General features: G+C 35.6%; 1 long non-coding RNA gene across 1 annotated transcript; it reads left to right on the top strand.

The window, feature by feature from the left end:
* Positions 1–257: 257 nt before the first annotated feature.
* On the top strand, positions 258–12634 carry LOC127072588 (uncharacterized). The gene is made up of 25 exons (XR_007785534.1): positions 258–1010; positions 1105–1261; positions 1322–1708; positions 1769–1912; positions 1979–2142; positions 2203–2347; positions 2414–2577; positions 2638–2781; positions 2848–3011; positions 3072–3216; positions 3283–3446; positions 3507–3650; positions 3717–3880; positions 3941–4085; positions 4152–4315; positions 4376–4519; positions 4586–4749; positions 4810–4954; positions 5021–5184; positions 5245–5389; positions 5456–5619; positions 5680–5829; positions 5890–6052; positions 6149–6557; positions 12537–12634. It is a non-coding gene; the product is annotated as an uncharacterized LOC127072588 (long non-coding RNA).
* Positions 12635–13644: the final 1010 nt, after the last annotated feature.

Here is a 13644-nt window from a genome sequence, read left to right as displayed (position 1 = left end):
TTGAACCGACATTAGTAATTTGAAACATAAATAAAAAGATATCTTTGAATGACTTTGGCAATAATTGAATCAGTCTGCTTCTGTATTTCGACGAGTACACATCGCAGTGCTTATAGGAAGCATTCTTCACAAATAATAATAAAGAATTAATTCAAGTACATAATTATATCACTCATTCTTTTAATATTCTATGCGAATTATTTTCTTTTAGAATTAAATTGCGAAGTGGGAATACTTGGCCTCGTGAGACGACAACAAAGTCGGACCTTTGACCGACTTTGTCAATAACTAGTTCAGTTTTGCTTTGAATTTCGACGAGTACACATCGCAGTTCTCACAGTACGTGTTCTCCGCAAGTAATAACGAAGAGTTAATGAAAGTACACACTTATATTATTCATTCTTTTAATATTCTATGCGAATTATTTTATTTTAGCATTACTTTGCGAAGTAGGGATATTCGGCCTCGTGAGATGACAACAAAGTCAGACCTTTGACCGACTTTGTCAATAACTAGTTCAGTTTTGCTTTGAATTTCGACGAGTACACATCGCAGTTCTCACAGTACCTATTCTCCGCAAATAATAACGGAGAGTTAATGCAAGTATATACTTATATTACTCATTCTTATAATATTCTATGCGAATTATTTTATTTTAGAATTAAATTGCGAAGTGGGGATACTCTCCCACCCGTGATGACAACAAAATCGGAACTCTGATCGACTTTGACAGTTACTGGTTCAGTTGTGTTTTGTACTTCGACGAGTACACATCGTAGTTCTTACAGGAGGCATCCGGGACAAATAATAATGAAGAGTTGATAAAATACATGACTATATCGCATATTCTTTCAATATTCTTTGCGAATTATTTTAGTTTAAAATTAAATTACGGAATGGGGATACTCTCCCACCCGTGACGACAACAAAATCGGAATTCTGATCGACTTTGACAGTTACTGATTCAGTCTTGCTTTTTATTTCGACGAGTACACATCACCGTTCTCGCGGTACGCATTCTCCGCAAATAATAACAAAGAATTAGTGTGAGTATATTATTATCACTCATTCTTTCAATATTCTATACGATTTGTTTTGTTTTAGAATGAAATGGTGTAGCGGGGATATTCCCCCACTCGTGACGACAATATAGTTGGACCGACTTTGACAGCTACTGGTTTAGTCTTGCCTTCCATTTCGACTAGTACACATCGCTGTTCTCCCAGTATGCGTTCTCCGCAAGTAATAGAGAAGGGGTAATGTAAGTATATTATTATATCACTCATTCTTTCAATATTCTATATGAATTGTTTTATTTTAGATTCAAATTGAGAGTAGGGATACTTGGGCTCGTGAGACGACAACAAAGTGGGACCTTTGACCGACTATTACAGTTACTAGTTCACTTGTGTTTTGAATTTCGACGAGTACACATCGCAGTTCTCCCAGTACCTATTCTTCGCATGTAATAACAGAGAGTTAGTGCAAGTACATATTTATATTATTCATTCTTATAATATTCTATGCGAATTATTTTATTTTAGAATTAAATTGCGAAGTGGGGATACCCTCCCACCTGTGACAACAACAAAATCGGATCTTCGACCGACTTTGACAGTTACTGATTCAGTCTTGCCTTCCATTTCGACTAGTACACATCGCAGTTCTCGCAGTAAACATTCTCCGCAAGTAATAGAGAAGAGCTAATGTAAGTTTATTATTATATCACTCATTCTCCCAATATTCTCTACGATTTGTTTTGTTTTAGAATGAAATGGAATAGTGGGGATATTCTCCCACTCTTGACGACAATATAAGCGACCAACAGTTACTGATTCAGTCTTGCTTCGAATTTCGACGAGTACGCATCGTAGTTCTCCCAGTACCTATTCTCCGCATGTAATAACAGAGAGTTAGTGCAAGTACATATTTATATTATTCATTCTTATAATATTCTATGCGAATTAGTTTATTTTAGAATTAAATTGCGAAGTGGGGATACCCTCCCACCTGTGACAACAACAAAATCGGATCTTCGACCGACTTTGACAGTTACTGATTCAGTCTTGCCTTCCATTTCGACTAGTACACATCGCAGTTCTCGCAGTAAGCGTTCTCCGCAAGTAATAGAGAAGAGCTAATGTAAGTTTATTATTATATCACTCATTCTTTCAATATTCTCTACGATTTGTTTTGTTTTAGAATGGAACGGAATAGTGGGGATATTCTCCCACTCTTGACGACAATATAAGCGGACCAACAGTTACTGATTCAGTCTTGCTTCGAATTTCGACGAGTACGCATCGTAGTTCTCCCAGTACCTATTCTCCGCATGTAATAACAGAGAGTTGGTGCAAGTACATATTTATATTATTCATTCTTATAATATTCTATGCGAATTATTTTATTTTAGAATTAAATTGCGAAGTGGGGATACCCTCCCACCTGTGACAACAACAAAATCGGATCTTCGACCGACTTTGACAGTTACTGATTCAGTCTTGCCTTCCATTTCGACTAGTACACATCGCAGTTCTCGCAGTAAGCGTTCTCCGCAAGTAATAGAGAAGAGCTAATGTAAGTTTATTATTATATCACTCATTCTTCCAATATTCTCTACGATTTGTTTTGTTTTAGGATGAAATGGAATAGTGGGGATATTCTCCCACTCTTGACGACAATATAAGCGACCAACAGTTACTGATTCAGTCTTGCTTCGAATTTCGACGAGTACGCATCGTAGTTCTCCCAGTACCTATTCTCCGCATGTAATAACAGAGAGTTAGTGCAAGTACATATTTATATTATTCATTCTTATAATATTCTATGCGAATTAGTTTATTTTAGAATTAAATTGCGAAGTGGGGATACCCTCCCACCTGTGACAACAACAAAATCGGATCTTCGACCGACTTTGACAGTTACTGATTCAGTCTTGCCTTCCATTTCGACTAGTACACATCGCAGTTCTCGCAGTAAGCGTTCTCCGCAAGTAATAGAGAAGAGCTAATGTAAGTTTATTATTATATCACTCATTCTTCCAATATTCTCTACGATTTGTTTTGTTTTAGAATGGAACGGAATAGTGGGGATATTCTCCCACTCTTGACGACAATATAAGCGGACCAACAGTTACTGATTCAGTCTTGCTTCGAATTTCGACGACTACGCATCGTAGTTCTCCCAGTACTTATTCTCCGCATGTAATAACAGAGAGTTAGTGCAAGTACATATTTATATTATTCATTCTTATAATATTCTATGCGAATTATTTTATTTTAGAATTAAATTGCGAAGTGGGGATACCCTCCCACCTGTGACAACAACAAAATCGGATCTTCGACCGACTTTGACAGTTACTGATTCAGTCTTGCCTTCCATTTCGACTAGTACACATCGCAGTTCTCGCAGTAAGCGTTCTCCGCAAGTAATAGAGAAGAGCTAATGTAAGTTTATTATTATATCACTCATTCTTCCAATATTCTCTACGATTTGTTTTGTTTTAGGATGAAATGGAATAGTGGGGATATTCTCCCACTCTTGACGACAATATAAGCGACCAACAGTTACTGATTCAGTCTTGCTTCGAATTTCGACGAGTACGCATCGTAGTTCTCCCAGTACCTATTCTCCGCATGTAATAACAGAGAGTTAGTGCAAGTACATATTTATATTATTCATTCTTATAATATTCTATGCGAATTAGTTTATTTTAGAATTAAATTGCGAAGTGGGGATACCCTCCCACCTGTGACAACAACAAAATCGGATCTTCGACCGACTTTGACAGTTACTGATTCAGTCTTGCCTTCCATTTCGACTAGTACACATCGCAGTTCTCGCAGTAAGCGTTCTCCGCAAGTAATAGAGAAGAGCTAATGTAAGTTTATTATTATATCACTCATTCTTCCAATATTCTCTACGATTTGTTTTGTTTTAGAATGGAACGGAATAGTGGGGATATTCTCCCACTCTTGACGACAATATAAGCGGACCAACAGTTACTGATTCAGTCTTGCTTCGAATTTCGACGACTACGCATCGTAGTTCTCCCAGTACTTATTCTCCGCATGTAATAACAGAGAGTTAGTGCAAGTACATATTTATATTATTCATTCTTATAATATTCTATGCGAATTATTTTATTTTAGAATTAAATTGCGAAGTGGGGATACCCTCCCACCTGTGACAACAACAAAATCGGATCTTCGACCGACTTTGACAGTTACTGATTCAGTCTTGCCTTCCATTTCGACTAGTACACATCGCAGTTCTCGCAGTAAGCGTTCTCCGCAAGTAATAGAGAAGAGCTAATGTAAGTTTATTATTATATCACTCATTCTTCCAATATTCTCTACGATTTGTTTTGTTTTAGGATGAAATGGAATAGTGGGGATATTCTCCCACTCTTGACGACAATATAAGCGACCAACAGTTACTGATTCAGTCTTGCTTCGAATTTCGACGAGTACGCATCGTAGTTCTCCCAGTACCTATTCTCCGCATGTAATAACAGAGAGTTAGTGCAAGTACATATTTATATTATTCATTCTTATAATATTCTATGCGAATTAGTTTATTTTAGAATTAAATTGCGAAGTGGGGATACCCTCCCACCTGTGACAACAACAAAATCGGATCTTCGACCGACTTTGACAGTTACTGATTCAGTCTTGCCTTCCATTTCGACTAGTACACATCGCAGTTCTCGCAGTAAGCGTTCTCCGCAAGTAATAGAGAAGAGCTAATGTAAGTTTATTATTATATCACTCATTCTTCCAATATTCTCTACGATTTGTTTTGTTTTAGAATGGAACGGAATAGTGGGGATATTCTCCCACTCTTGACGACAATATAAGCGGACCAACAGTTACTGATTCAGTCTTGCTTCGAATTTCGACGACTACGCATCGTAGTTCTCCCAGTACTTATTCTCCGCATGTAATAACAGAGAGTTAGTGCAAGTACATATTTATATTATTCATTCTTATAATATTCTATGCGAATTATTTTATTTTAGAATTAAATTGCGAAGTGGGGATACCCTCCCACCTGTGACAACAACAAAATCGGATCTTCGACCGACTTTGACAGTTACTGATTCAGTCTTGCCTTCCATTTCGACTAGTACACATCGCAGTTCTCGCAGTAAGCGTTCTCCGCAAGTAATAGAGAAGAGCTAATGTAAGTTTATTATTATATCACTCATTCTTTCAATATTCTCTACGATTTGTTTTGTTTTAGAATGGAACGGAATAGTGGGGATATTCTCCCACTCTTGACGACAATATAAGCGGACCAACAGTTACTGATTCAGTCTTGCTTCGAATTTCGACGAGTACGCATCGTAGTTCTCCCAGTACCTATTCTCCGCATGTAATAACAGAGAGTTAGTGCAAGTACATATTTATATTATTCATTCTTATAATATTCTATGCGAATTATTTTATTTTAGAATTAAATTGCGAAGTGGGGATACCCTCCCACCTGTGACAACAACAAAATCGGATCTTCGACCGACTTTGACAGTTACTGATTCAGTCTTGCCTTCCATTTCGACTAGTACACATCGCAGTTCTCGCAGTAAGCGTTCTCCGCAAGTAATAGAGAAGAGCTAATGTAAGTTTATTATTATATCACTCATTCTTCCAATATTCTCTACGATTTGTTTTGTTTTAGGATGAAATGGAATAGTGGGGATATTCTCCCACTCTTGACGACAATATAAGCGACCAACAGTTACTGATTCAGTCTTGCTTCAAATTTCGACGAGTACGCATCGCAGTTCTCCCAGTATGTGTTCTCCGCAAGTAATAGAGAAGGGGTAATGTAAGTATATTATTATATCACTCATTCTTTCAATATTCTATACGAATTGTTTTATTTTAGATTCAAATTGAGAGTAGGGATACTTGGCCTCGTGAGACGACAACAAAGTTGGACCTTTGACCGACTATTACAGTTACTAGTTCAGTTGTGTTTTGGACTTCGACGAGAGAACTTAGAAATTTTCGCTGAATGCCGTTTCTACAAGTTTGAACGGAGACTTAAAGTAAATATATTTCTCTATTACATATTTCTTGAATAATTTTTAGTTTCATATTATAACTGTGATATAAATTATTTTATTTCTATCTTTTTGTTTCAGAACCTCGTTGCAATGTTGTAATCGAGTGTTTGTACCGCTAAAATAAAAATATCGTGAAGTAGAAGCAGTGTTTGTTCGTTCGCGGTTCGCGATTTAAACTCTAAGTGTTTTTGCATAGACTGCGTGCAATGCAGTCTTTAGAGTCAGTGTTTGTTCGCGTAGTTTTTTGATTTTTTAACAGTCGCGCAGACTGTACTTATAAAAGATAGTAGAGTTTCGCGAAATAAATTCAGTGATCGTTCGTTAATAAATAACTACCGCGAATTAGAGTCAGTGCATCACCGAAGAGGATCTCAACCAACTTCGATGTCGACCTACCTCATTTTCAACCAACTACAAATCATCCACCCTCAATTTCGACCTAAATCGCGGTCCAGTGTTTTGGAGCCATCGCAGAACTTCTTAAGTAGTGAGTTAATTTTTAAATCCCTCCGATCATTCAATCATGTCGAGGACGAAAGGTCCGAATCGGCACGAGTGATTGGTTGTAATTAATTAGTAGAAGAGCAATGAGTGACCACGAGTAAATTTCTTCGGAGATTCACTCGTGAACGGTTTATTTTTTGATTTATTTATTAGATCAGGATAGAGTCTTCTTGCTGAAACGCGTTAATTATAATTATTTGAAGTTGTGAATATTTGAATGCATTTTTAAATAATGTTCTCTCGCGGAAATAGTAAAGAATCGCGATATTTGCGAATTTTAATAAGTAAGCAAGAAGACATTCGCGATGGATTGTCTCTCGATTACAAGCGAAATTGTATAATTTATTTTCTAATGATTAGAATAAATGCTTGTAAGAAGGAGCGTCCAATGATTTTTCAGTACATTTTTATATAAAGATTAATCAATTTTATTAATAAAAGAAAAGTCTCAATAAAGTCATTGCTTTTGAAAGAATAAAGTAGAGTAGAGTCGTTGATAAAAGATAAAGAGACTTGTAGAATCACAACGCGTAGAACATAGAATAAGTTAATCAATTTTTAGCTTAGGATTTTCAGCAATTAATATATTAATTCTCGTTTCTCTTCCGATGCTTTCTCGATTTTTCGTTTCAGGTTTGGTTTAGAGTTGCGTTAAATGTATTAGTTTACTTCCACATCTTAGAATCAGGGTTGGTTTTAGTTTTTGACGGTAGTGACGATAGTTATTAAATGTGTTCTATAGTTGTGATTAGGGCATGAAGCAAAGAAGAGGCTATATGCCGAAGAGGCCCCCACAAATTGTGGCTCAAGAGGGCAACTATTAGATTATTGAGTTATTTTCGAAGGTTCGACAGAACACTTCGAGAATGACTCTTAATCATATTTTCATTATACCATGTTGTCACTCAAAATGCTCTTATATAATGATAATCTAATTTTCAGAAACTGAGAAAACGTAATATTCCGTCTCCTATCTCGCATTGCCACGCGTCCGCGAATAGAATTTTTACGTATTTTATACATTTTTATTATTGAAGTCAAGTAATAAATTTTTCACATTTTTTCTTCCTAAAGTTCAATTAAATCCGTAATTTTAGTTTTATAAAGTCAAGTTTTGTATTAAAGTAATAATTTCGAAACGTATAAATTATGGCAATTGCGAGGATCACTGAAAGTGCACACGGGGATGAGATAAGAACATTTAAATACATAGCACATTCTCCACTCACTTTTACAGGAAGGATACCTAACAGGATTCCAGTTTCACCCAGCGCATAGCTGCACAGTTTAAATTAAACAATTATTTTAAATAGTTGATTAAATTGTTGATTAACTCCTCTATCTTCTCTCGGGTGGGACCCTTGGGTGGGGCCCAAGGGTGTGGGCCTTTGTGCGGGTTACTGTCTCAGTATCTTTCAGAGTTCTTTTTCTCTTTCTTTCTTCCTCTCCTCTTCTATACTTATCTATTTCCTTTTCGTTTCCTCTCTTATTCTTTTTCTGTTTCAGATTAGATCGTCATTTCGAGGAGTGGACTTAGAAATTTTTGCAACGTGCTATTAGAGCGAGTATTAACGAAGAGTCGACGAAAATATATTTTCTATCACTCATATTTTCATAATTCTATACTATTTCTTTTATTTTAGACCTAGATTCTGCATTTTCGCGGGACCTGGATAATCTATCTCCAAGAGTGGACTTAGAAATTTTCGCAAGATGCCATTCGAGCAAGTATTAACGAAGACTTAAAGTAAGTATATTTCTCTATCACATATTTGTTGAATCATTTACACAATCTTTTATTATAACAGTGATACCGATTATTTTGTTTCTATTTTTATGTTTCAGAACCTCATTGCAGTCGCGCGCGTTGCAATGTTGTCATCGAGTGTTAATATCGCTAAAATAAAAATATCGCGAAGTAGAAGCAGTGTTTGTTCGTTCGCGGTTCGCGATTTAAACTCTAAGTGTTTTTGCATAGACTGCGTGCAATGCAGTCTTTAGAGTCAGTGTTTGTTCGCGTAGTTTTTTGATTTTTTAACAGTCGCGCAGACTGTAGTTATAAAAGACAGTAGAGTTTCGCGAAATAAATTCAATGATCGTTCGTTAATAAATAACTACCGCGAATTAGAGTCAGTTCATCACCGAAGAGGATCTCAACCAACTTCGATGTCGACCTACCTCATTTTCAACCAACTACAAATCATCCACCCTCAATTTCGACCTAAATCGCGGTCCAGTGTTTTGGAGCCATCGCAGAACTTCTTAAGTAGTGAGTTAATTTTTAAATCCCTCCGATCACTCAATCATGTCGAGGACGAAAGGTTCGAATCGGCACGAGTGATTGGTTGTAATTAATTAGTAGAAGAGCAATGAGTGACCACGAGTAAATTTCTTTCGATTTTTCGTTAGATTTATCAATTTTCTTCTACGTTTTAGAATAAGGGTAGTTAATGATAATTTTCGAATATTCTATAGTAGTTGTTTGGATATGAAGCAAAGAAGAGGCTATATGCCGAAGAAGCCCCCACAAATTGTGGCTCAAGAGGGCAACTATTAGACTATTGAGTTATTTTCGAAGGTTCGACGGAACGCTTCGAAAATGGCTCTTAGTCATATTTTAATTTTACTATGTGGTCACTCAAAACGCTCTTATGTAATAATAATGTTGATTTCAGAAACTCGGACGAAGTAACACGTTCGCAAATGGAATTATTACGTATTTTATTCATTATTATTAATATTAAAGTGGGGTTGTAAATTCTTCTTTTCTTTACATTTCCTTTTCTAAAGTTTTCTTTCTAAAGTGCACTGAATAAAAAGACATGGAATTAAAATAAATGCACAGAGATATGAGGCAAGTTCTTTCTTTTGCGCGTTACGGGAAAAGAATATATAAATATATAAATTAGAATGTGATAGATTATGATCGAGAATTTTTCATTTTGATTTTATCTTATAAATTTAATTTGAATTACATTCAAAATTTTATTTTTCGTAAGTAATGTATATACATATATATATATACATATATATATATATATATATATATATATATATATATATATATATATGATGCTGAAATGACTGCATATATTACGAATGGCTGAAAAATGAAGAACTGTATATGATAGTTTCAACAATTATTCTAGATTAATTGTTCCAATTTAATTAATTTAGTTTCTCTCGGGTGGGACCTTTGGGAGGGGCCCTTGGGTGTGGGCCTTTGAGCGGGTTACTGTCTCAATATCTTGCAAAGTTCATTTTTCTTCTCTTTTTCTTTTTATCCTTTATTTTCTTTTTCTTTTCTTTTAATGTTTTTCTGTTTCAGGTTAGATCATCGAGCGATGGATCATCCAGAGATGGATCATCGTGGGAATGGTCATCGTGAAATTTATATCTTGAATTATTATACATTTTTATTTATTCTATACATTTTTATTTATTATATGCATTTCTATCGATTATATATATTTCTATTTATTGAAACGCATAGGTATGTAATAATTTAAACAATTATCCGAGATTAATTATTATACTTTCTCTTGATTTTGGTACTTTGATTTTCTCCGGTAATGCGATCTTTCATGATGCGAAATATTTCACTCATCGTTCTAAGTTCAATCTTTCTTCTCTCGCGCACTCGCACACATATTCTCAGTTTCTTTTCTCCTTTTTCTCTTCTTCTGTTGCTCTCCTCTTTTCTTTGTTTCTTTCTCATCGTCTCATCTTCTTTTACTCTTTTACTCTTCCTCTTTTCCTGTTTCTAAATCATCGAGGGATCGATCATCGTGAGATTTTTATACGGAAGTTAATGGAACCTCTCTGCATATAATTCATATTATATTCAAAGAGGGTATGTCTCCTTGCTTCCGTACGCGAATGATAGGGAAAACACTCACGCGCGTGTTGGTCGCCACGCGCGTGAGTGTTCGCGGTCGCGAAATTAAGTCCTGCCGAGGACTACGTTTTGATTTTTGAAATATAGACACGACCGGTCGTGTCTCGAGATGTCTGAAGCCGAAGGTGTGGACGGTGGAGCTTTTCTTCAGCAGGATCTCGTCCATCTCCAGTTTTCCGAAAAACCTGAAACTCCCGAAGCGGAAAGACATCTCGAACGCGAATGTAAAGTAGAGTCCCCGTTAGCCCCTGGGTCCTCAGATGCAGCAACCTCCAAGTGGTGGGAACTGGATCGGTAATACTTGCGATATATGGAAATCTATGTCTAAATTATATCTACAATCTATAACTAAATTATATATGTATATATATATAATTATATAACGCAAGCATTACCGGGCAAATGGCTGCATATTACAGTTTAAACAAATTATGTTAAATTATTGATTAAATCGTTGATTAATTACTCTGTCTTCTTTCGGGTGGGACCCTTGGGTGGGGCCCTCGGGTGTGGGCCTTAGGCGGGTTTCGTTCTTTCACTAAGGAAAAATCAAACTCAATTATGGTACTCTGATTTTCCTCGAATAAAACGATCTTCGAGATGCATATCAATCGTTCAGAATTCTATTTTTCTCACGCGAACATACGCAAATACTCTTTTTCACTTCTTCTCTTCTTCATTTCTTCTTTCCTTTACTCTTTTCTATTTATCTTTTTTTAATCATTTTTTAAATCTTTTTCTGTTTCAGGTTAGATCATCGAGGGAGCGATCATCGAGCGAGGGATCATCCAGGGATCGATCATCATGGAATTAAATTTTTACAGAGAAATTTTTGAATTAAATATCTTTTTGTATATAATTTTTACTCTGATATTTAAGTTTTCTAATCTTTTTAATTTTTGCTTTTATAATTAATTTTTGCTTTTATATTTAATTTATGTTACCTGTTTAATTTTTGCTTTTATATTTAATTTTTATTATATCTAATTTTTGCTTTTATATTTAGTTTGTTACCTATTTAATTTTTACTTGTATATTTAGTTTATGTTATCATTTTTGCTTTTATATTTAATTTTTGTTATATCTAATTTTTGCTTTTATATTTAGTTTATGTTACCTGTTTAATTTTTGCTTTTATATTCATCTCTTGTTTTATTCTTTGTCAGTTTCAGATTAGGTAATCGAGGAACCAATCATCGTGGGATTTTTACACGGAAGTTAATGGAACCTCTCTGCATATAACTTTTGTTATATGCAGGAAGGGTATGTCTCCTTGCTTCCGTACGCGAATAATAGGGAAAACACTCACGCGCGTGACGGCCGGCACGCTCGTGGGTGTTCGCGATCGCGAGATTTAGTCCTACCGAGGACTACGTTTTGATTTTTGAAATCGAAATATAGACACGACCGGTCGTGTCTCGAGATGTCTGAAGCTGACGGTGTGGACGGTGGAGCATTCTGTAAGCGGGGTTTTATACATCTCCAGTTTGCTGAGAAGCTCGAAGCTCCCGAAGCGGAAAGGCATCTCGGATCGTGGATTTTAGAGTAGAATCCCCGTTAGCCCGTGGGTCCCCAGATGCAGCAACCTCCAAGTGGTGGGACCTGGGTCGGTAATACTTGCGATATATGGAAATCTATGTCTAAATTATATCTACAATCTATAACTAAATTATATATGTATATATATATAATTATATAACGCAAGCATTACCGGGCAAATGGCTGCATATTACAGTTTAAACAAATTATGTTAAATTATTGATTAAATCGTTGATTAATTACTCTGTCTTCTTTCGGGTGGGACCCTTGGGAGGGGCCCTCGGGTGTGGGCCTTAGGCGGGTTTCGTTCTTTCACTAAGGAAAAATCAAACTCAATTATGGTACTCTGATTTTCCTCGAATAAAACGATCTTCGAGATGCATATCAATCGTTCAGAATTCTATTTTTCTCACGCGAACATACGCAAATACTCTTTTTCACTTCTTCTCTTCTTCATTTCTTCTTTCCTTTACTCTTTTCTATTTATCTTTTTTTAATCATTTTTTAAATCTTTTTCTGTTTCAGGTTAGATCATCGAGGGAGCGATCATCGAGCGAGGGATCATCCAGGGATCGATCATCATGGAATTAAATTTTTACAGAGAAATTTTTGAATTAAATGTCTTTTTGTATATAATTTTTACTCTTATATTTAAGTTTTCTAATCTTTTTAATTTTTGCTTTTATAATTAATTTTTGCTTTTATATTTAGTTTATGTTACCTGTTTAATTTTTGCTTTTATATTTAATTTTTATTATATCTAATTTTTGCTTTTATATTTAGTTTGTTACCTATTTAATTTTTACTTGTATATTTAGTTTATGTTATCATTTTTGCTTTTATATTCATCTCTTGTTTTATTCTTTGTCAGTTTCAGATTAGGTAATCGAGGAACCAATCATCGTGGGATTTTTACACGGAAGTTAATGGAACCTCTCTGCATATAACTTTTGTTATATGCAGGAAGGGTATGTCTCCTTGCTTCCGTACGCGAATGATAGGGAAAACACTCACGCGCGTGACGGCCGGCACACGCGTGGGTGTTCGCGAGCGCGAGATTAAGTCCTACCGAGGACTACGCTTTGATTTTTGAAATCGAAATAGACACGACCGGTCGTGTCTCGAGATGTCTGAAGCCGACGGTGTGGACGGTGGAGCATTCTGTAAGCGGGGTTTTATACATCTCCAGTTTGCTGAGAAGCTCGAATCTCCCGAAGCGGAAAGGCATCTCGGATCGTGGATTTTAGAGTAGAATCCCCGTTAGCCCGTGGGTTCCCAGATGCAGCAACCTCCAAGTGGTGGGACCTGGGTCGGTAATACTTGCGATATATGGAAATCTATGTCTAAATTATATCTAAAATCTATAACTTAACTCTAAATTATATATATAATTATATAGCGCAAGTACTACCGGGCGAATGGCTGCATATTTCAATGGTTTTCCAAAATCTCCTTTCTGTTTAATTTCAATGAGACGTTATATTAATTATATTTTCAATTGTTAGTTATATTTCGACAGATAAATAAATTCAATATATCAAAATTCTAAGTTTATTTTCTAAGAAAATTCATAGAAAACTCTTCTGTCGCACTTATGTTCTCTTTCGTTCCTATTTATTCTTATTTACTTTTA

Source organism: Vespula vulgaris, chromosome 2 (assembly GCF_905475345.1).
Source record: "Vespula vulgaris chromosome 2, iyVesVulg1.1, whole genome shotgun sequence".
Taxonomy (NCBI): Eukaryota; Metazoa; Arthropoda; class Insecta; order Hymenoptera; family Vespidae; genus Vespula; species Vespula vulgaris.
The sequence above is the reverse complement of the archived record's forward strand: the minus strand, read 5'-3'. Positions and strand labels throughout refer to the sequence as shown.